This window comes from Trachurus trachurus, assembly GCF_905171665.1.
Source record: "Trachurus trachurus genome assembly, chromosome: 17".
NCBI classification, from domain to species: Eukaryota; Metazoa; Chordata; class Actinopteri; order Carangiformes; family Carangidae; genus Trachurus; species Trachurus trachurus.
The window spans coordinates 31,330,234-31,354,880 of record NC_139900.1 but is presented as its reverse complement, the minus strand read 5'-3'; the positions used below and the strand labels follow the sequence as shown (position 1 = coordinate 31,354,880).

At 39.3% G+C, this 24,647-nt stretch overlaps 1 protein-coding gene across 1 annotated transcript in view; it reads left to right on the top strand.

The window, feature by feature from the left end:
• adgrl2b.1 (adhesion G protein-coupled receptor L2b, tandem duplicate 1) overlaps positions 1-24,647 on the top strand; it is a gene marked incomplete at its 3' end in the record, with an annotated part of 126,447 nt that overhangs the window by 5,849 nt on the left and 95,951 nt on the right. The window contains exon 3 of the mRNA XM_083991109.1: positions 164-244. The remainder of the gene's footprint in view (positions 1-163; positions 245-24,647) is intronic.

Here is a 24,647-nt window from a genome sequence, read left to right as displayed (position 1 = left end):
AATAGTTAAGTACGAGCATAATTTCCTCTGTGCACACTGCATGCTTAATGAAATGTGCTTCTCACTAATGTCGAGGTGCAGGTAACCCTGTTTAGGCTCTTTGTGCTAGGCTGTATTCATCTACTGTCAAGCTGAAGTTGATCTGCAATTCTCTTTGTACCAGATCCTCTCCCAGCATCTCCGATCCAGACGCACGAGGGAGAAACCTTGACGAGGCGCATGAGAGGAAAACCAGCACATTTGGGTATGACTAAAACCTTCAAAGCATTCTCTGTCAGCCAGATCTTTTTTGTAATTCAGCCTATGGTTCAGATGAGCAGCACATGGAAAAAGATATTCTATATTTTCAGCAGCATGTGTTATTTGTGTTTCTCTGGACCTTGAGGTTCATGGAGCCCCCGCAAAATGAAGTGTGAGCTTACAGCAGCTGCCAGACGGCGTGTAGTATAGAAATACTACCTCCTCTGATGAGGTCGAGAGGAAAGACACATTTTTAAAAGGAGAAAGGAAATAAGAGGATTAGGGCTGATAATGTGTGTGCAGCCTCCTATGAGGACAAGTGTGACCTGTCGCAGAATTACCTGTGGCTCATGTAAGGGCTGTTAACAACAGATTCATAGACACAAGACAAAGGAGGAGCATTTTCATTGGTCTGTGGCTGTTGTGTTAGCTGCTATGAAGTGATCTTAATTAAATAAGATAAATAATCAAAGAGCAGAAGGTCATCCGCATTTTGTAGATATATACAACGCATTAAATTGAATGTTTTCCCTCTTTAGTGGTAAATTGCAAATCCTGACACACAACTGAATTAAAAAGGGCTTTTGCTGTTACCACCCAATTTGTTGTTACCCATGCCAAATTACAAGTGAATGTGGCCAAACACCTTGGCAGCAGATGGGCTCCTAAAGCATCCTGAAAATATTTAAAAGGGAATTTAATTACCTTAATGAATAGCCAGCGAGTGTGAAAAATGATCTTAGAAATGTTATCAAAGACGACTTTGTGCAGTTGTAAACCATTGGCCCAAGTTGTTCACCATGTGCAAAGAATTTTCTTGCAATCTAGTGTTTGGAGTACTTTCCAGTGTGTTACTCTCAAGGTTAACTTGGTCCAATTGAAGTAATTAGCAAACTGAGTGGAACACATGTTTATTTACTTAAAAAGACTGAGTAGCCAAATGTAATGGAAATACACCAGAACTGAAACCATTCCCACATTTGCCCTATTATCAAATCCAGGTAATAAAACGTCTGATTGATGAAGACGTTGGCAGAGTGGTGGAAATTGCTCTCTTGCCATATTTATCTTTGGTAAATCACTGCCTGTGGAGGGAGTGATTTGGCATTGGTGCTATGCGCAAACATTAATAAGACATAAATAAACAGAATGGGGGAAAGGTGATTATGAATGTCTGTGGGGATTTTTCTGTAGCAGGATGACTCTGACAAAAGACTTCCAATGTTTTGTGTGAGCTCTCTCTTGCCAAGCCTCTATCTGCTCCCTAAGTCATATCAGATGTTTGGGCTTTATTGGGACTTAAAATAGTTATTAGCCTGAGCAACCACCCTGCTGGATTTATCTCCTGCAAAATAGAGAGCTGCATGAGCTCCTCTCAGTGCGATATCTGTTCCTTCCATTTACTTCTTTTCATTCTTTAAATCAAAAACTATCCCTATTAGATTTATGACAAGCAGGTGAAACGGTGGCTGATATAAGAGGCAATATATCTCTTGAAAAGATTCCCATCCTTGGAATTCAGCTGAAATGAAATAAAATAAAGTTTACAGCACTGGCCTTATTTCAAGCGAGCTGCTAAAATGTCTTCTTCAGTGGATTAAAGGCAAACCTCCATTAGTCAACGGAACAATACAGCCACAGTGGCTCTGAACAGGAACCTCATTGCCGTGTATGAGTGCAGAGACTGTACCGAGAATATTCTGCAAGAGAGCTTACGAGGGAAGGGGGAGTGTTTATGCCGTCCACTGCATGTTTCCCAAATTACACCATGCGGGTCATTTCCATAGGGGGAAGAAGTAGGCCTGCAGCGTGTCTAATTTGTCTATAATAGCAGCAGAAATGGAGAATCTCCTGCCAAGCAGCATCCAAACTTCCTCCTTTGTCTGACATCCTGTTGCCAGAATTGCAAATCTGCCAATTCTCTGCCGAAATACCAACCAGTCTTCCACTGGATAGATTTTTTTTTAATAGATATCCAATATGTGTTCATTTACAATTACTAAATCACTTCATTTAGAGCTGCAGTAATTAGCTGATCAATAGGAAATTAATCACAGCTATTCTGACGATTGATTATCATTTTGAGACCGGTCTGTTCTCTGGTTCCAGCTTCTCCAACACCCCAGGATTTATCTCTTTTATATCGCTATGACTTGAAATTCTTATATCTTATCTTATTGGTTCAGACAAGCCAGGACATTTTAAGACATTACCTTGGACACAAGGAAACTGAGGTGGCCATGTTTCACTGTTTTCAGACCAGACTAAACAATTAATCAAGGAGATAATTAAAAGATGAATCAACTTAGTTTAACTGATAATTCAGTTATGATGGAAAATGTAGATGTAAATGTTGTGTTTTTTTGTTTTTTTTGTTTTTGTGTTTTACATCATCTGTATGAGTCTGGGATATGAACAATAATGTAATTCTAGTCCCGATGGACAAAAGCAGAGAAATAATAAAATAATAATGATAAAATAAATAAGGGCAGTCAGTAGCTACCTGTGGTTATTCAGGTTTGAATGATGTATGTAAGAGATGTCAAGTGGGGAGTTGCTGAGGAGATCATTCAGTGCATGGTCAAGCTGCATTATGATCTAAATTGTTTTACATAATAGAACTGAATTCATTCTAAAGGAATTCATGCAAGCGAAACATCAGTATATTATCTATGTATTCTCTATAGGCTATCTATATCAGTCTGTATAGATAGGCAGCAGCCATGTTGAGAGAGAGAGTGCGTACGAGTGTGTATAATTTGTAATGTCTGGAATTGAAAATGTAATCTTGTAAAATGTATAGGCCTTTAAATATATTACTTGAGAGGATAATATGTATGATCTCTCATTGCAGCAGTATAAATCAATGCTTCTATAAAAGCCTATATGTATCAAAACACCTTACACTAGCAGCTCTGACATTTTCTTTTGCACCTACTGCATATCTACACCTGGCACACTGCCCAAGAATCAAATACAAGAAACCTTGGACTCCATGGAAATCCCATTCACTGGCAACAATACAGAGAAATGTAGCATAAAGAGACAGCGCCTTTTCTTCTCAGGGAGGAAATTAAAAAAAAATCATTCTTTCCTCTGCATGGCCAGAAATGTCATGCTGATTCAATTTAACACTACAACAGGAGTGCAAAAATTATTACTCAAAAAGTAGGGGGTGAAGTGTTAAGTGTTAATTTGTGTGTGTTTCAGAAATATGACCACTGTTGCTACTGATGCTGTCATTTTTTTTTACACCGTTGTCAAGTGAGTAAAACGTGACACAAAGAAGAAAAAAAGTTGCTGGCGAAGCTGGTGAAATCTATTTCTCAGCCTGTCTCAAATTACATTTCAGGCAAACTGTGCCAAGAAGCTTTTACCATTCAGGTGTTGGTTAGAGGGTTGGATGTGCTCGACTATTTCAAATTGATTGCAGAGGGAAGGATGGCCTCTAGACCTAAATTTAGGGAAGCTTTCACAAGTGAGATCTGAGATTTTATACTTGTATAAAAGAAAAAAATAATATATATATATACACAGGCCAATAACTGACTGCTCCCTGTTGTTCAGGGTTGCAAGCAGCTTCTCTGCTTGTGTTCAAAGTTAAGTTCAGAGTACAGATCGCTTGTAATGCAAACTGACAGGGAAGCCAAAAGAACGCTACTCTTTTTGTTACCTTACTGTTGACTTTTTAGGTTTTGTAATGTTCCAGCTGTGTCATGAATCTAATCAGTCTCTTCTACAATAACCAGTGATGGTGCATTCATCTTCTTTAGCCACAGATGAAGGTTAAATGGCTCGATGAGAAAGATTTAAAAAAAGATGAGAGGATGATACATTTTTTTGTCCTCTATGTCTGCTTCCTTTGTGTTTTTGCTAACATTTATATTATAAATAAAAACCCTCCAAGAATAGACAAAATAACCTTTGTTCTCTCACAGTTCAACACTGCAAGCCATTCTGGCAGGCGTCTTTCAAAGTGTTATTAATAGCAGTAGTAGTTTAATTTGATTTTTTTTTTAAAAAGATAGATGGCCATTTTACAAATCCTATACAAACTGAGTGTCTACAATAAAATAAAAGTTACAAGAAATAAAGTCAATTAATAACACAGAACAAAAAAATGCTTTTATATTATGAAAACACTAAATATTCACTGCCAAACTTATCACACTGCTCTCAAGCTCATGTACATGACTCTGTAACTATGCAGTTGAAATCTAATGCAGTTAAATGCAAAAAACAATACACACTACAATTATCCCTATCATCACGGAAATTATAATGCTTAATTATTCTTGTTAAATGGTTTTGGTTAAATGATGTTGAGTGTTGATTTAACTGGGTCTATCTCTGCTCTTTAAGTCAGCATTAAAAGTAATAAAAAAAAAAAGATTTGTTTTTCTAATCAAGTAAAGTGCTTATCATCAACATCTAAATGTGCACTTTAAACTGAACTATATCACAATAATAACATTAAAACACTGCAGTATCCAAAGTCTTGTGCAATGCATGCATGAATTTTCAACTTTGTCACTTGCTGTCTTATCTGAAAAAGTCTTAATTTTTCTTAAAAGTGAGAGGATGCGTCAATCATTTTTTCATGATTGACATAAGCATAAGCCAGAAAGTAACTCTGAGTTTTTAGCAGTGTTAACAAAAAACACAATAATTGTGACTGAAATATCTTGTGACACTCAAGCTCCGCCAACCCAGGACTCTGTGCGATAATCCCTGCCCTGCTTATGTTCTTAAATGTCTCGCTGCTGTATAATTCACACTGCACCATGCCACCGCTATGTTCCATGCCATTCTGATAATGACACAACGCATTTGTCAGTTCACACCCTCTAGTTTGTCCCTCCGATCATCCTGTGTTTGGACAAAAGTTTGGCCATTTAGAGATACAACTGTCAGTGGTGTAAACCATGTCAGGATGCTCAGCTGCAATGTCCACAACGCCACTTAACATCATTTAGCAAGTCAAGGAGTAAACTTGAGCCACTAGGAGCTGAAACATGATCAGTCAGGGCCGATAACACAACAACAGCATTGTCCAATTGACTTGCATTAGCGTCAGGGCTCTTGTTAAGTTAACTGTGGTGGTCTATTTAACCGCTGTGAGTGCAGACCCCTATGTAAAAATCTGTACGGCTGCATGTTGTCACCATCTGTCTTTCTCACAACAACATAATTCCTATAATAGGGGGCTGGTAACTCTTGGTGTTAACTGTATAATCAGGGCAGAAACAGCCCCTAGGTGCTCAGTTTATTGTATACAATAAAATTCATATTGGTGCGTCAATCTCAAAAAGTAAAACCGGGTAGTGTTGTTGTAAAACTGTGAAGCTGTGCTGCTGCTGCTCTTACTTACTTTTTGCAGATCACTAAGTGTGAATTTCTGGGGTGAATTTTGTCACACTCTATGGTGCTCGAAAACAAGAGTTTAGAAAAACATAACCTACCTGTCTGGGGTACTATGGTGTGAAGGGACCTGCTGCTTCTGCTAATTCCCAATGCAGGAAAACAAATAGAACAAATAGAAAATATCAGCAGAAAAAGTATGTGCCAGCAAGAGAAAATAACAATGTACTTCTCGCGCACTTAGCACACTGAACCGAATCAGATAAAAAGACATGATGTCTAATCTGATAATTATATACAGAAAGTGACAAAATAAATTACATGATTGCTTGTTTCACAGCTGTGATAACCATGGTATTTTAATTTTGAAAACATAATATTTTGATGAGGGTCTATAAAGCACCGGAAAGTATCAGACAGTGGCAAGCTAGCCATCCACAGTTCACTTCATTAGTTAACAGCCTAATGGACAACCCAGGGAGAAGGCTCTGTGTACAAGTGTCCACTCTCAGCTAATTATTATATTGTATTATTATATATATATTTGTGAATTTACCAAAGAGGTTCAGGAAAGCCCTCAAACTGACAAAATTAAATGAAAAAAAAAAATCCGATGAGTAAAATAATAAATAAAAAGTGAATTATTATATTATAAAAAATAAAATTGTTGTTAACTAAATGATTGAAACGAAGAATTAGATCACATTAATTAATTAATTAAAAAAGAAAAAGTTTATAAAATAAATTCAATCACTGTTTAATGTTAAACTTTTTTTTATTTATTTTTTTTACCATGGCAAATAATATAACATTTACATTTTCATAAGAAAAGAGTATATGCTGCATTAAATAGGCTATGTCCAGAGTACTGATTGGTCAAGGGTTCATGCGCACATGTAAATGTGTGTTTATAACACAGCAGTAGTAAGTAGGCTACATAAATGTGTTTATTAATACATGTGTGTAAAATACAGTTAATGTGATAACATCTTGATTTAGATACACACTGAGCACTAACCTTTTTAGCTAGCTAGCTGAAGCTAATCTTTATCATGACACTACACTGTTCTGCTGAACATAGTAATCATCCATTCTATAACCTTTGTTCCAGTTGATAGTAACCTATTCAGTGCTGCTTTGAAGTTGACATTATGAAAAACAAGGTATGAAATGACTCATATCTCAAAGCTGATACAGTAACATGTTACTGCATTTTTCTCTAGAGCTCTGCCGTGATTTAACACTTACAGGTGTCCTCATATATATATATATATATATATATATATATATATATATATATATATATATATATATATATATATATATATATATATATATATATATATATATATATATATATATATATATGTATATGTATATATATATATATATATATATATATATATGTATATGTATATATATGTGTGTGTGTGTATATATATATATATATATATATTCTTATATCTTAATGTGAAATTATATTTAAGCTTAATTAAAAACCAAGCCGCTCACATAATTTTTTATAAATTGTTTACTTACTAAGTCGGTGCATATTCTCATTTGCCCAGGTCATAGTATTTCAAAGGAGGTTAAATCGAAAGCAACTGGACTTAGTTATTTGTCTTATTTGTTTCACCTCTCATCCAAGAGTCTCCACACCAAATAGTTGGACCAGTCCCAGTCTGATCAGATGCGTACATGAACTGATGAAGCCTCTTGGATGAGAGGTGAAACGTCTTCCTAGACAAATAACTTAAGTCCAGTTGCTTTCGATTTAACCTCCTTTGAAATTTACTTACTAAGTTCAAACTCCCCAAAATCCTGAAAAATACAACAAAGGTTGAACCGTCCTGTGGTTTCGTCAGTAATGCGTGCAGCAGTTGACAACGGTCATGATTTATGCTGTGTGGAAATCTAATTTTGGAATGAAACTCCTCGCAGACTACACTCTGATGCAGATTGATCCAATTATTTTTCTTTGCTGTTTAGTAATGAATTAAGTGCTGTTCAATATTGAATAGCTAGAGAATGTAAAAGAGGGCTTCAGCTGGCTATGTCATTAGATATGGCAGTGAGGATTGCTCGCAGACTGAAATGTTGCATCTCTGCTCAAACCTCTGGGCATTACCATAGGGAGAGATTAACCCTGTCCTCCTCTTTTTGATGTGGTCGGCTGATGTAAAGCGGCACAGCCAACTGTGTAGAGACGCACAAACCGGTCTCCATGCTAATGCTGGGCGTTTGTGTGTGTGTGTGTGTGTGTGTGTGTGTGTGTGTGTGTGTGTGTGTGTGAGGCATGTGAAGATGGTCTACGAAGCATGCACTCTGCAAGTCCTCTACCTAACAGCTTCCAGCCAGGGATGATGTCACTTCTTGCCCTGCAGAGGAGTAATCAGTCTCCTGCATGCCTGAAGGGCCCCTTAGGAGTTATCAGTCTTTGATAGTTGTCTCTATTGCAGCTGATTCAATCTGTAACACCACTTCAGGCCCTGTGTGAGCATATAACAAACATACTTAATCATTCCTGTCGTTAGAAGTGGAGAAATTCCTCTGCGAGCCTCCCTAGTTCATGTTCTAGTTGCAGAGTGTTAATATCGGAGCAGACGTAGCGCTATGCCTTGCAAGAGGTACGATTACATACATACACATGACAGAGGGAAACGGAGAGCGACACAGATTCACACGTGCACACCCGCGGGCTGATACAAACACACAGCGTCTCACACACTCATACACACACATGCACACACAGCTCAGTGTGCCACTTCCTCATCTCCTGCTGCTCTGTCCTTAAACCTCTTCACCCTCCATGCAGGGAGCAGACACTGTGCTCTTTTCTCTTTGTCATGGTAATAACACTAAGCCTAACTGTCCCCCACTTTGCCTGTCAACTTGCATTTATTTTGTTTTCCTTTTTTCCTTTCTTTCTCTGGCATGTACTGTCAGGTTTCTTGGGGTACATTTTTAGTCCCTCCCTGCATCATTCAACACTCCTGGAACCGATTATATTATCCGGCCAGTCCTTCCAATTCCTGCAGAAGGAGGGACAGAAAGAAATCTAGATCTATTCTCCACGCCAGCCAGCAGCATCACACCTTTACTAACCTATTCTTAAGATCCCGCTCATTCCTCGCTTGGTTTTCTCTCGTTCCCTCTCAGACTCTTCCCTCTGTAGTTTCTCATTCTTTCCATGAAGCTTTCTCTGACAGTGTGAATAAGGGTCTTGTTGTTTGCGACACCAACATACTGCTGCGTGACACATTATCGGGTGTTGTCTGCCACTGCAGCAGGATGCTTGCCTCAGAGCCTAACCAGCGTATTGTCTGAGCTTTCACCTCACCCCTGGCTATCTGCTGTGCTCTGGCTTAAGGCTTATCCTCAGGCCTCTGCAGAGCTGCCGGGCCAATGAACACTAACAACTTTCCCTTTGTATGCTATGAGAACCTCTCTACACCAGCACTGTGCACGTTCGCCACAACAATCTACCTCTACTACTGAGACTGTTCTGCTTATCTATTATCAGTGCAACAATGAGGGGTGTTCTACAAGATTTTTGAGTTCATGTCTCTCAATTCAACACATGTGGTGCTCTCCACATCGTGCACTTCTTCTGCGAAAACCTCTCGAACAATGCAGAGCCGGTTGTTTAGATGAGATCACTTGTTTTTGACACCGCATCTGGTGTTTTTGTTATACTGTGAAGTGCTGCTTTGTTTTCGTCAGATATGCTGCTGCGCTCAAAATGGGTCAAATATGTTTTTTTAGAGAATCTGATCAGTTGTTGTAGATTTACAGTAAGTACCCAATAGCATAGTAAGTCATTTTTCCCAAAATTAGAGCTTCAGTCCATCTATACCTCCAGCCTTCCAGCCTCGGCTCCTTTGAGCCTGGCTGCAGGGATTTGCTCCCATTCAGCCTCAAGAGCATTAGGGAGTGATGTCGGACAATGAGGCTGGTCTTGCAGTCCGTGTTTCGGTTCATCCCAAAGGTACTGGATGTGGTGTCGGCCGGGGATCTGTGCAGGCCAGTCAAATTCTTCCACAGCAAACTCAGAAAATGGTCTGTTTTTATAGACCTGGCTTTGAGCACAAGGCATTTGTATGCTTCAGCAAGAAAAAGGTCTTTCCCAAACTCTTGCTATTAAGATAGAAAAACAGTGTCCAAACCATTAAAATGCCTTACTATATCAGTCAGTGATATATTTAAAAAACAAAAGTAGAAAGAAACTCAGACACATTTAGCACCAAACCATCCTTGAATAAACAGATGGGATGGAAGGATCCCATAGCAGACCAGATTTACCCAGAACCCCCCCCCCCCTTCTGTCACCCTATTATGATGAAAACTTTCTTCTGTAAAGAAATCCAGGCTCCGAGTTATGTCCTGTTGATGGGAGATTTACATGCCAAACTGGATGTGAGCCTGACATAGAGGATCTGTCACATCTTTGGGCAGTCCTTTCTACACCTCACCCCCACCCCACTCACATTAGACAAAGTCAAGACCACATTGTGAGCAAAATTTGGAAAGGGTTAGTGCACCACTGTTGTTCGTTAGGCCTGTATGCTTACTGGCAGAATGAAAAGGAAGTTCTTTGAGAGAGAGATTTGCATACTGTACAGCTCTTTAGTGTAGTCGACTATGCCCTCAGTGACATGGACCCCTCTCTCATTAATGCATTCACTGTCAGAGCAAAGATGCCATACATAAACCCAAATATACACAAGGTAATAACAGAACCTGAGCCTTGTGGATTACATAAAATAAATAAAAAATATCAATGGATTCCTGATGATGAAGTCATGTACAAAGGCAATCACATCACCTGAAATCACCAACCTAATGACTACATTCCCATCAGCACAGGTTCAGGGAAACAAATTAAACAAAGCAGCTGCCAAAATAAATTATATTTTTATCATAAATCAGCCAGGAAACTAGGTCATACTACGAACAACTCTGCATCTAATCAAAGACTGAAAAAGGCAGAGTGTAAAGAAAAGTAATGGCAAAAATGTCAGATAAAACCTGAAACACTGAAAACAACAAAAACTTAGGACATAGGTCGTCCATTGGTTGAAATCAGTTCTGAGAGTCAGAGCAATTTATACAACCGTGGAGACAACCTGACCCTGGCTTGAATGTCACGTAACATCACAATCAGGAACAGAATCAAATTTGCGATCCTTGAATCAACACTGAAAAATAATCAGAACCTCCTTGATGACCTAATTACAAACGTTATGAAAGAAATAAACACAGCATTAAAAAAATAAAAAATAAAAAACGTAAATCAGCATCAGGTCAGAGATGTTGAGGCGCACAGCAGCCCTGAGCTGAGGACCGGCCTCAGTTGTCATTCTTGTTCTTCAGTGAGGTTGCTTTCCTTAGATCTGTTGCCAAGGGCTTATCTCTGATACATAAGAGTAAAGATGAATTTGCACCTCACGATTACCGAGACATCTGGGAGAGCAGTTGTATAGGGGAGTTTTTTTTTTTTTTTTTTTTTACAGCCTTATCACTGATCAGATGTTGTTTTTGGAAACTGTGGAAAGTTGAATAAGAAAGTTAACTCCCCGTTCTCTGCTGATGAAGTGTTGCTTTCACCCTGTACCTCCTGGAGCAGTGCTGTCAGAACTGGACCCTGACTGTCCATCATAAACCCAACTGTCAGCTGGTCCTGAGGCTGCTATACTGATCAAATAACAACCACTGTTCAACCTCAGGCGACCACTGCTTCCCAACCGCTAATCAGAGTAAACCAAATTATTAAATTAACAAATGATGCCTATCTGGAACATTGGATGAATCAAACCAAAACTCAAAACAAAACTTAATTGCTATTTGGCTCCAAACCATGGATATAAATTGGCAGCATATCTCTCTACTGTCAGAGATACAAAGCAGACACAGATCCTGACCAAGTGCAGACTCCCACCACCCACAGAGAAAGGGCGACACAACAACTTCCTGGCGACCAACAGAGGAAAAGAGTCTGTGGTCAGTGCACGACAGGTGAGGAAGAGACAGAGACGCACTTCCTGTTAAATTGTGACAGATAAATATTATCAGAGGGGAATACTTAGCAGTGCCAGATGACAGTGACAGATTCTATTAGGAGGCACACAGCGTACTTAACCCTGCAATATGTGACTGCATGTCACAAACTGAGAGACACATAATTAAAACAACCTCGCTGAATTCAATTATCTTGACATAGCCTATTATATATGGAACACACACAAAACATGCGTTTACTTTTTTCTGTGCCATTTACTTGTTTTTTAATTAATGAATTAGTTCATATTTTTAAGCCTCTGCACAAGTTACAGCCAGTGGCAGAATATACGTCTGTCTATCGCATTTTTGTGGATGTGATATCTCAGTTACACTTTGATTGAACTTCTTCAAATTTGGCAAAAACATTCAGTTGGACTCAATGATGAAATCATTAGATCGGTGGCCAAAGGTCAAATGCCAAGGTCACTGTGGCCTCACAAAACACATCTTTTGGCCATAACTCGTGAATTCAATACTAATCGTGACACAAATTCACTCAAATATCTCTAGAAAAAAAATTGAAAAGTGATGTCTTTTTGTATCCAAATGGTCAAGGTCAACTTAACTGTGACAACAGAGTGTTCTGCAAAAAAAACCTCTGGCTGTTATTCACTGCTGTAACTCAGGAAGGAGGGATTGTGACCACATTTCCTGCAACTTGGCTAGTTGGCTGCAGTTTACAACCTCAAGGTGGTAATTCTGTGGATTTTTTTTTCTTTTATTCTTCAATCCTTAATGCTATGGCAATTCTATGCATTCATAACAGTAAGGCGTACTATACTGAACTGAATTCTATCACATCTAAACCTGAGAAATCTCTGCAATACCAAAGAGAACTGACATGCCTGCGGCAAGAGAAACAAAGGATGATTAAGTACTTTCGCTCCATCCATCCAGCTACGTATGTGTGTACCTATCTACTTTACTATCTACCGGTTACAGTGGCAGTTTTATGGCTGATGTTATCAGCCCAGTGGGAGTTGACACAAGATGTGTTGCTACCTGACTGATGCCATAATCTCCTTGTGACTTCTGGAGTTCTCAATTTTTTGATACCACTTAAAGGTGAAAAATATCACCCCCTATAGCACAGACAGTGTTTTGTTTTTTTTCTTCCAGAGGTGTGAAGGTAGACATCACATGGTAAACTAGCCTTTCATCTCCTCAGTAGCTGTGATTGTAATTAGACAAGGCTTTGCCCATATAATCATCGGCTTTGATATGGATGTAGTTCCACTGAGATTTGTGTATCATCGGTTCTTTTATGTTGCATTTCTCAGCTGCCTGGCGTTGGTTAACTTTAGACACATTTCATTATGTGTTTTTTTTTTTTTTTTTTTTTTTTTTTTTTCAACAAAGTTTCTGACTCACCTATAGTTTTACAGAAAGGTGAGATCCTGGGCATGGGCCTGATTGAAATTCAAGTGCCACATTAAAGTTGTCCTCAGTTTCAGCTGGTCCTATGTAATTATCCTAATGACAGTTTTAAAAGCAGCCGAGCTGTCAAATGCTCCCATGCAGGATAATACACATATTGGCAAGAAATGAGCCGTCTATTGTTGTTCTGTGACACCTGTGGCTACCTTCTTATAGGCCAGCTATAATTAAGTCCTCAAAGAATGATGTGGAAGGACAATATTAATGCTGATTTATCTTCTTTGGTATTTTAAATGTATTTATTCAGGCTTATTATGTTTTGTTATTGTGGTAATTGTGTTGATGAAACCATGAAAAATAGGCTCTTGACATTATTAGATACCTTCAAATAAATATATACTTGGCAGAGTTAAATAATTAAAATGAGAAATGAATTTCATAGACAACTTACCGTAACTTAAAAGAAAACACTTTAACATGTATTTATGGGTGTTGAAAGAGTGTAACCCGCTTCATAACACACCAGACATAAAGCAGATAGCCAGTCACCCAGCAACCATGTGGAAAGCACTGTGGGGATCGGGTGGGGCACCAATGCTCACACAACTGAGGCCTTTCTGGGATTGTAGCTGCAACAGTATAAGACAGACAGTATGAGCTGTATCATAACTAACAGCTGTGCTATAATGCACCAAGGGACTTTTGCCTGCAGCAAGTGAAGGAGGTCCGGGCATCAGGTATCGGAAAGCATGTACGGTTGTCGATTTTAGTAGTTATTTTGCATTGTTTCTGTGTGGACCCTGTCTCCTGCTTGGCGCACAGATTTGCTCAACACCCTGAGACTTGGGAAGTGTGCACATTTGGGATAATTTATGACCTGTGGAACCCATGGTACCATTCCTTCAATACACTTGCAAAGACATTTTTGTAAATAATTAGTCAACAAATGACTCTCAATGAAAAGAGCAGTAGAAAAATGACCCAACTGCTGAGAGTTAAAAGAAATAATCTTGCCAGGAGTTGAGAATAGTCTATAATTTATCATTACAGTGCTTTATACCAAACAAGTAACTGTTTAAACAGGGAATCACAGGAAAAGAGACTGTGTACACTACCATCGGGAAAGGAGACTGAAATTCATTCTGCAGCTTGACAATGACCCTAAACATTCAGGCTCAGTCATAAAAAACAGTGACAAGAAGAATAAGGAGTCCTGCAACAGATGGCCTGGCGCCCACTGAGCCCTGATCTCAACATCATGGTGTCAGTCCACAAGACAGAAGACACTGAGGCAGTCTAAATCCACTGGAGAACTGTGACAAGTTATCCAAGATGCATGGAACAAGCTATCTGCCAAGTAACTTGATAAACTGTGCCCAAGTGCACAGAGGAGCGGGGGTGCAAAGGGTGCTCACACCAAGCATTGATTTTATTTCGTTTTTTTCTCTCTGCGGCACTTTGCGTGAAGTTAATTGATAAATGCAAAACGATTCATTGCATTATCTTTGAAAGCATTCAAAGTTTTACTTTTTTTGCCCTATTACTTGTGCACAGAGCTGTGCATGTCTGAGCTTATATTGCTGTTACTAGAAGTGCAGAACATATACTACACACTATAAGGCATCTTAAACCATACGCAGTATAATTAAATCATGTACAGCTACGAATGCCATAAGATCTACCTTTATGTCTAATGTACAGATTCTGTTGAGCCTACCCATTTTTATTTACTTACATGTTTACAAATGGAGATGACAGAATTTTTTAAAATTATTATTATGTAGACTTTTAATTGTGACCTCAATTATGAATATATAATTACATTACACATTTCCAACAACAAGAACTGTACATCAACTTCGTTAAGGTTAGACCTTATGGTAGAGCTGTTGGACTGAATTGCAGCAGATTGTACAGAGTACAGATGAAACTAATGAAGTGGCCACAGAGTCTCTAGCTGTAATGACTAATTCATCAACTGAATATGATTGGGATGTTTAATTGGGGATTAGAAAGAACATGGAGAGGTGTGGCAGGCTGACGGTTGTGCTGGAGGTGTTGACTGAACCTTAGTTGCTCGCACAGGATGGTGCTCTTTTCGCGCAGCTGCCGATAGTGTTATCGATCACAAAGCAAAGAGCTGGTTATGGTACGTGTAGCCGTGACAAGTTCAGAGCCAGCTGTCCGGACAGCATGGGGCAAAACAGGCTCCTGGTGTGATGTACAAGCCCAGTGCACACACACATACTGAGCAGATTCAGCAGGGGCTGCTCACTGCTCAGGTCACTGACAGTTCAGGCTCCCAGATTCCTGCTCCTGCAGTGTGGAGAGTCTGAGAGCGGCTGAGAGAGGAGGTGCAGATCGACACTACAGAGATCTGCAGGCGCAATCTTATTTATATTCAGTATATAGATTTACCCTGACTCATCATGGTGCAGGAAGAAGTATTAAGAGTGCTGCTGCATATCACTGGATGAGAAGAATCCCAATCAATCATTTACAGATGACAGTCGGTTGTGAATAAGAAACTCTTGTGTTTGTTTGCCGGCTTGACGCATTGCTTAAATTTGTATTAATCTAATTTTTTTTTTACCCAAAAAAAGTGCCCACACAAAATTTTCATCAGATGTCAACTGGGCTTTATATTTATTTTCCTTTTAAATAACTGTTCAAAACAAAAGCGAGATCACCGGCTTTCATCAAAGCCACCTCGGAGCAATCTGATCATTCGATTGAGTTTGCATACTGTGCTGTCTGTCTGCTGCCTTGTTCTCAGGGAGATGAAACAGTTGCAGCCACACCATACTGTAGAAGGATGTTTCATCATATCAGAATAACAACTGTTATTCCTGATGCCACAAGCCACAGTATAGAAAATTCACAGCTGCCTGTGTTTAAGGGTCTATTAATTCCAGCCATGACTGCTGAAAGATGAAACAGTTGGCCATAAAATATCTTGACAAACTTGTGTGTTGTACGAAAGCAAGAAAGAGAAAGAGAGAGAGAAGGACACTGCTGTACTAAGGCAGTCTTTGTGTCAATGATTTTTATATCCTCTATCATCACTTGTGCTGCATTTCCCCAATCCTGGCAGAAACATCACATCTTAAGAGGAAGGACTGAGAGCATATTTCATTCTTTAACAGTTCACTCAGGACCCGTTCTTGCAGGATTCCTCAAGGACTTTACAGGTAGCCTTTTTTTTCAGAGTTTTAGTGCCTGCTCTGTACTTCCACTGACATGAAAAATTAAAGGAATGGATCCTCCATGAAACAGCTGGGGACTTACAGTATGCTGAACCTCTTGTCTAGTTCCTTTGTTTGTCCAAGAGCAGTAAATCACAAGGTTAAACTGTTGCAGCCTGGGTTTAATAACTCAGGCATCAGTGGCCAAAATGCAGTTAGTGTAGCACACAGCTATTAGAGGTGTACTTAAAGATTAGCCTTGAAGATGCCTCTCCTTCCTGCCTGTGAAGTCAGCACCTCTGGGGGGCAGTAGAGGCATCAACACTTCCTTTCATCTCATCTTGGCTGCAGGAAAAGGGGCAAGGTCAGGGGGGATTTGAGCCTGGCGCACCAACACATGTTTCTTTGCTTGCCCAGTCTTCCTTTAGGCAGAGATTATCACCATATAGCGGCTACTGTTACGGTCTACCTTTGTGGCTTATGAGCCACACCAGTTCCTGACCGACGTGTCAGGAGACTCTTCTTTCCTTCAGTTTCCTCCTTATTTATACAATCAAAGCCCTGTCTTCACTTCACTGATAAGAAATAGAAACAGTCTCCTTGAAGGATTTCCAATGAAGGCCCTTTAAAGCTCTTGCTTGAATCTGTGTAGACTCCTTAGCTGCCTCAGCTATTTGAGCAATATAAAGTAAAAATAACACCGTGTTTCGGTCATAATCCTATTCATATTTTTGATCTTTTGGGAGCCATTTATTTTCTTATTGTCTATTAGGTGATTTCCAGCCTGGCAGTCAGCCGGACGCTCCTTTAAGGACACCGTGTGTGATAAAAGATTAATAAAGCTTTGGGTATGCTTGCAGTTTCCTTTGACGGCACATCCTTTACATGGCCTACATTTGTCTCGATTGAATAGCTGTATCATGTACACAATGAGGGTTCTTGGTTCGCAGTAGTCTGTAAACTGGTAGCGTGTAGCTTGGTTGTGCTGATGATTTGGCAGAGAAGAAGTATCAGGCAGAGCGTGACTGAAAGAGAAATCTTCCACTGAGTGGAAAATATAAAGAAATGCATTGTGTTTCAGTAGAGTGTGGACTGAATAGAAAGTATTTGATATGGAAAATAACTTTATTTTATAACTTACCACATAAAATGTCAGTACAATAAAAAACGACCTTCAATACATTCAAACTTTAAATTAATTTTTCCACATATAAATCCTCTGTATAACAGACAGTGGTGAAATGTAACCAGGTACATTTATTAAGGGACACATTTGTTTAATTTAATGCAAATTAACACTTAGTCATTAAGCCGCCTGTAAGAATATAAAATGTGTAAAATTAGCTATATTCGCCTATAACGTCAAAATGGTACTAATATATTAATGTATCACTAATAAACCAATATTATAACATAAAGGAACTTACCAATGGTAGAGCCCATAATTGCTATATAATGTTATGCTACTTAAAATCTGTTTTGCTGATACTTTCATATACTTAAAATCTGTTTTGCTGATACTTTCATATACTTAAAAGCATCAATAAGAATTTGAATGCAGGGTTTTTACTTGTGATAAAGTATTTTTAAATTCTGGTACTTTATCTGAAGTAAAAGATGTGAATAGCTCTTCCATCACTGACAACTGAAATATTGTAGTTACTTTGACTTTTGTCTGTTGAATCAAACACACCTGAACTTTGTTGATAGACAGAGATACAACACAAAGACGCATCAAACCGTTGCAGTTTTATACATTTCTCTAAGTCTCTAGAGGACTCAGGAGGACTTTGCTCAGAGTCCCAGCATGGTGAGGTCGAAGTCATCCAGCAGTGGCCTCCGTCTGGCATTTTACCCAGAGCACATCCTGTGGGAGCGGGAGCTTTGGAGCCGGCTGCGCAACCACATCAAACAATGGCTTTTTGTTGTAAACAAAGCCAGGGCAGCTTGCCGGGGGCCCTCTCGCTCTCTCTCTCTCTCTGCTCCCCGCTCACGGCCCGGATCCAGTCTGCCTACTATAATTCTGGACTGTCAGACAAATGTGCGCCAATGCACCACAAGTCTCTCTATTGCATTTGTATTTGTACACAAAGACCTTGAACCTGGCAGTGCAACAGACAAATTCAAATTCGTTGAAAAATAGTAAGGCAAGATGAAAAGCAAAACTAAAGGTTTGCCTCAAGAGCACAGTTAAAACTAAATCACCTGAGTAGTTGTTTGACTGCTCGGCATGAAACATAACGTCCTTATGTTTGTTTATTGGTGAATGTATCCGCTGCTGCAGCTGCTTTGTCCAGAGGATAGAGTACCAGTTATGAATAAAACATTTTATGTGCATTGGTTTTCCTCAGACATACACTTACTACTTACATCTGCTCATTTGCAAGTTACATCTTTTTTTTTTCTACAAGTATATAAAAATCCATAGGTTAATATATTTTCCTTTATGATGTTGGGTTTAATTTCTCAGGAGTGACAAACCAAGCCTTTTATGTCAATAAGAGAAAAAATAAAACGGCATCCAGAGAGCAGAGAGTTTTAGGCAACTACAAGAGCGATGAAGTTGAGTAAAAATGGTTTAGGCTGCTTGGCAAACAGCATAACATTTAGAAAGTTTACAGTATCTTCATTTTATGTTTGCTTAGGTCGATAAATTGCAGGATGGAAACACAGAAAATATGTTCATGAACATTTTTTATTATTATTTACAATTTATGGCTGATACTAATTAAATGCACTTCTGTTTTGTTATACCTTAGTAGTTTGTTAAAACTATTATTAATTAAATATAAGCCATTAATTAACACTTAAATACTCTCAAGTGAATAAAAAGTAGGTTAACTACACCAAATTCAGTTCAGCATAGTCATGAGAGTCACTGCTGCTCTACCAGTTAGTTTAGCTTTAGCAAGAGTTGAGTTGTTTTTTTTCCCTCCATACTGATTAGTTTTTGTCACTACCTTATTTAATTATGTTGAACAGGTAACTCACAGAAATGTGTGTGTGTGTGTGTATGTGTATATATACTGTAGGCCTATATACTGTATATATTGCAAACCAGATGCCAGAAAGTTAGACTTTTCTTTCAATTATGACAGAGTACGTCGTTGATATTTACATTTTGCCATTGTGGGGCAGAGTACATTTTCCAGCATGGAAGTTCATTTGGCACATTTACGAGTATAACAAGCCACACTCACCATGAAATTACACTTAATAGGTACCCAAAGGTGCTGCACCACAATGTCACATTACATCGAAAACCCATTTCAGGATCAGCAATGATTCAAAACACTAACAAATGCTGCAACCTGCCGCACCCCCTGCTGTTTCATGTTTGTACCATTAGCCTACCTCTCATGCCTCTGGCCCTGATCAAAGGTAAAAATGCACAATGTTTTTCACAGTTGTACTTGTGCCTTTCCCAGCGATTAGCACCATGTTATCAATGGGGGTGTGGACTGGTATGGGCCAATGATCACACTTTAGCTATCATAATGAAAGATTAAAAAAAAACCAACTAATTGAAATGCTGGAGCTAGGCAGCAGCTGGGATGCATGCTTAGCTATTATCACTACGGATAGTTTTGATTGTAACGGGAAACAGGAAAAGGAAAGAGAGGCCCATCTCTGCATCCCAGGAGCCCCAAAGACCCTCTGAGGCCATTAGAGTCTTTGTTGTTCTATTATGGCACCTATGTATATTTTACCCAAACTGATATTCTTGCAGCAACTCATGCAGGGGAGAATTTAGAAGAGCTGGTTAATTGCAAGGTGTGCTGATAATTATTTCATCAATTCTGGCTGCTTCTCATTGTTCGTGGCCAGGCACATGGGTCCAAGCCTACGCAGAGCTTGGCAGTAGTTTTTAAACAAAGGGGAAATGGAACAGCCTGCTTCACTGCCCCCGCTGATCCCTCGGGTTTCAGCTAGGTTTTCCTTTTTTCTCTCATACCTTGTGTGTCAAGGGCATTCCCTGTTTCCATGCTTCTGGAAACCTGCAGAGGTCAATCATTCTAAAAGCTGGTGGAGGCAGCACAGCGGGGGACCAGATTTACGTACTCTTCCCTGTATTCACTTTGACAGAGTGACCAAGACGTTTATTCTTGATAAATACCAGCGCTTTTACAGTCCTGTAAAATATTCCCTTCAAAGAAAATGTACAGTGTAAGCTTGAAAAATCATTTGTTTTGTTTTTAACAAAAGGGGGATTAGCATCCTGTTAACATTTATATCCTGATTCTGTTTCATATGAAGTGGAAATTACAATGGATTGAATCCTAACCAAGTATGTGCATGCTAATAACACCGCTTTGCTATTTGAGATCCGCATGCTGACTGCTGAAGGGGAAAGAGGCTCCTATTGACTCTATTTGAATCCATTGGTGAGCACATGTTCCAATCTCAACACTGAGAGCTGGGGTTATAAAGTGTGGCGACGGGAAGTACACCAGAGGGCAGAAGCCAGTGGCTTTATTGCTATTTGGGGCACTGCTGTGTGTCTCTGAGGTTCGAAAAGTTTGAATTAGATTTGCTTCAGCACATCTCCAGCTGGGAACCCTGTAAATTGACAGTAAGGAACCTTATCTGTGCAAGAAAAGTTAAAGCCTCTCCCATCCGCTCTACAGCTGCAGGTACTAGCCTTTTTTATCCCCTACACTGGATGACTAGTCCATAAATTGTCATGTACCAGTGATTGAATAGGCTCCTTTCCTTATCTGGTGACCATCAACAGCAGGACTGTAACTATAAGAGCATATCCTGCTGATAAAATCTATTCCTAGTCTTGTTTTTAAGGACTGACGTTTTTTCATTTTAGGGAATTAAGCCAGAATGAAAACACTTTTCAATATCTTTTTGTTCTTTAAGAAAAACAGGATGCCCACGCTTTTCAATTCATGTGCAGTTTCTCAAAATAAAGGAAGAGTGAATACATTTCATCTCGGAGCCACAGTGTAGATTCCGTGTGCTGCTGCGGGCTTCGTGGTAGTCTCCGAGCTGGTGTGGCCTGCAGACCCTGGGCAGGGCTTTACAGTGAGAGACAACAATCCTCTGCCATGGCTGGTGGCCATTTTTTCCCCCTGAACTGCGAAAAACATGTGAGGAGCCGAAACGCCTCTGTGTAGCAGAGAGGAGAGAAAAAAAAGAAAGTCTATCATTTATTATTCAAATGAAATGAGGTCCGGCAGATGGTGGAAGAGGGGCCGTGGGCTTGCGGCAGAAAACCTCCTGCTCTCTACCTCTGTGATTTCAGTCAGCCCGTGACGAAATAAAAAGTTCAAAGGGAATCAGCGATCGTGACGGATCTCATTAGCATATTTCCAATGAGCAACATTAGAAGCAGAGATGGGGGCATTGGGGGAGTATCCCACGCAGGAACAAATCAATGTGCTGCGTATACATGATACTGTGAGCTATTTTCATTTACTATATACTGACTATACTTTAGAGTGTCCTGTTTCACACAAGCTATCGGTTCAAACAAGTTAAGGCAGTGTTGCATACATTTAAATATGACGATCCACATTCTTTTGCTCTCTTTTAGAGTCAATAAAAACATAATTTTTATATTCTTAATTGGCATTAAGTGCACAACATATGACAGAATGTGTGCTTGAGTTGTATGATATTTTGTGAAGAACAGGTAGAGCTATTGTGTATTTCAGAAAATCCTAGCCATTTGCTTTGCAACAGCAATTGTACAATATAACTTAGACATTTCTTTAAAGCTCATTCCAAGGTTTGTGCATGTTTTGCAGACACATAATAAAATGGAAAGTGAATACAGTCTAAAGATGACTGTAGACACAGCTCAGCTTTAACAGATTTTTACAGCCATAGTTTATGCACATTAATGCACATTGTGTTTTGTTAAATTAACACCACACAGCTCTGTAATTGAAGCTATAGCAAGGAGACGATCATCTTAGTGTAACACATCAACAGCTAGCTTTGTCGTGTCTCAGTAAAGCTACAATTTTTTAAAATTTTGCACAGATGCAACAATTGAGATAACATGTGATAATAACCATTAGAGGTGCTGGTGGGAGGACAGAGTAAGACCAGCTCTTAATCCCAGTGTCCAGTTTTTATGCTAACTAACTAGAGCTCAACGGGTTTTGTTTACAGTGTTTTTCAGGCTCTTTTTCTAGCCTTTCACAAAATACACATGTGCTAACAAAACTTCAAAGACCTAAGACAATACGTCAGTACACAATATAGTACCGTTGTGTACTGTATACAGATGCTGTGAAGTGGTTATGTATTTCCACTAATCCACAATAGCTCCATTCACTCTGTGGACACTGTAGCATTATGGAGTGCAGTCATGTCATACCATTTGCCTGAGCACTCTAAAACACTGCCATGTGTGGGGGGAACAAACCAAGGCAGGGCTTGTAAAAAGGCAAAAACTCTTAAGCTGCCCATCAGACACATAAGACTTTAGCACCTGTCAAGGGGTTACTTAAGTGTCAGCCGGTAACCACGTGCACCCACCAACATGCAGCCTGCCTCTTGTTCATGGGGCTGTGTGTTTTTTAGTACTTGATTCTATGGGAGGCCATTCCCCTTTCTTTTCAGTACAGAGAACCACTTTATCTCTGATTTGAAATATTAGGATGGGAAATTCTCTCACCCCCTTGAAATACGACAGTATTTCAAAAGCTGAAATTCTAGTGAGTTTTTCTGAAGTTCCCTGTGGCGCTGTTCTTTCGGGCCACAACAGGCCACAAATCTGGCAGCAGCGGCGTTTTTTCTGAGTGAAAATACAGAGGAACATCCACCCATTAAAGCACAAGAGGAATTTGGTTAGAGCAGGAATGCAACAGAATATATAAAAAAGCCAAATTTGACTTTACACAAAGGATCTAAGGATGTCTGAGAACCAAACGATGGATATAAAGGAACAAATAGATCACAATCTTTTTTATTTATGGGTTATAAAAAAAGGGGTGGCCACATCCTGCAAATGGGTTTTGGTTATCACATAACATAGGAATGTTCTGTCTGTAGTGGAGAAAGAAAACCCCAAAACTTGTTAATCCTAATTTGGAACCGACTGCGGAAATGGTAATATGTTGGCACTTTTACCCTTATTTGCATATTAATTAATGGAGTATAATTATAACACAACACCCTCCCTATTGAAAATGTGTTACATTAAAAACAGAGTAACACATGATGGAAGTTTTTAAACAGAAACATTTGGCTTGGGATCACTTTGCTTCTTCGGCTCAAATACAGTGCAGATAGCAAAGAATCCTGTTGCTGGGAAAACACCCAATTCTTGCTTTATTGGCAAAAATCATAGTTATAAATGTCTGTTTTGAGGATTAATGCCTAGTATGTCTTGATTTAGGAGGGGGATCAGTGTTGGAAGCTCTGACTTTCTTGTAGCTACATCCTCTTGCCAGATAACCAAACACTTGACAGAAGCTTTTTGTAGCTCACACATGACATTCATGCAATATCAGTTTGTGAATTCCAGCCCTAGAAACGGAAGCACTTTGCAGTGTCACCTTGTAAATTCCTCTGCTCCTTCTTTAAATGCATTTTTAGTGCTTTGAAAATGAAGAGACCACCATGTGCTTGGAACATACCTTCGCTCGCAACAGGTTCTTTTTTTTTTGACTCCCACCCAAACACTCACCCACTTACTCTTCTCTACTGTGTGACCAGAATAGAAGCAGCAAAGCGACATTGACGAGCACACTGGGGCTGCAGGATGACGTTAGCCCACCCTGGGATAGGGCTGGTGCAGGACCACCCCAGCAGCCCAGGGTGCCTCTGCCAATTTATGACACCTACAAGGGGAGATTGCGCTGCAGACACTTCAGAAAGCAAGTGGCTGAGTTAGTGGTCTTTTCCACTGCTTCCTGCTTCCACTTAAGGTTTTATCTTTGGTTGTTTGGCATGATAATAGATTTCTTTGTTATCATTATTTCATTGATTGCTATGTTGCAGTAATTACACATGTATTGTCTTGTGTGTTGATATCATTATTATAATTTCATCACTACAAGCTGATTTATTATGTGTGTGTATACACATAGTTTTCTGCCATAATTTCTGTATTATGAAGAGATATGATGTATAATCACACACATTCAAACATTCCACTTCCATCTCAGACACTGTTAATGGTACAGTCTCTATTATACCAAAGAGTGCCTATTGTTCCGCCATGTACAGATTATGAGTTATAATATTGCAATGCAGTCTAAGGACAGTACATTGAATACCATTGTATCTATATCTCAGCGACAGTTATCGTACAAACTCAATTCTTACTTTAAAATACTCATTATTAGATCAATTCAGTGCAGTTTATTACTCATGTAAAGCCTTGGTGTATACAAAGGCTGGTTGTTTGTTGACTGTATTTATTTATTTCTCACTGTAATGAGAACTAATGGTGTTCAT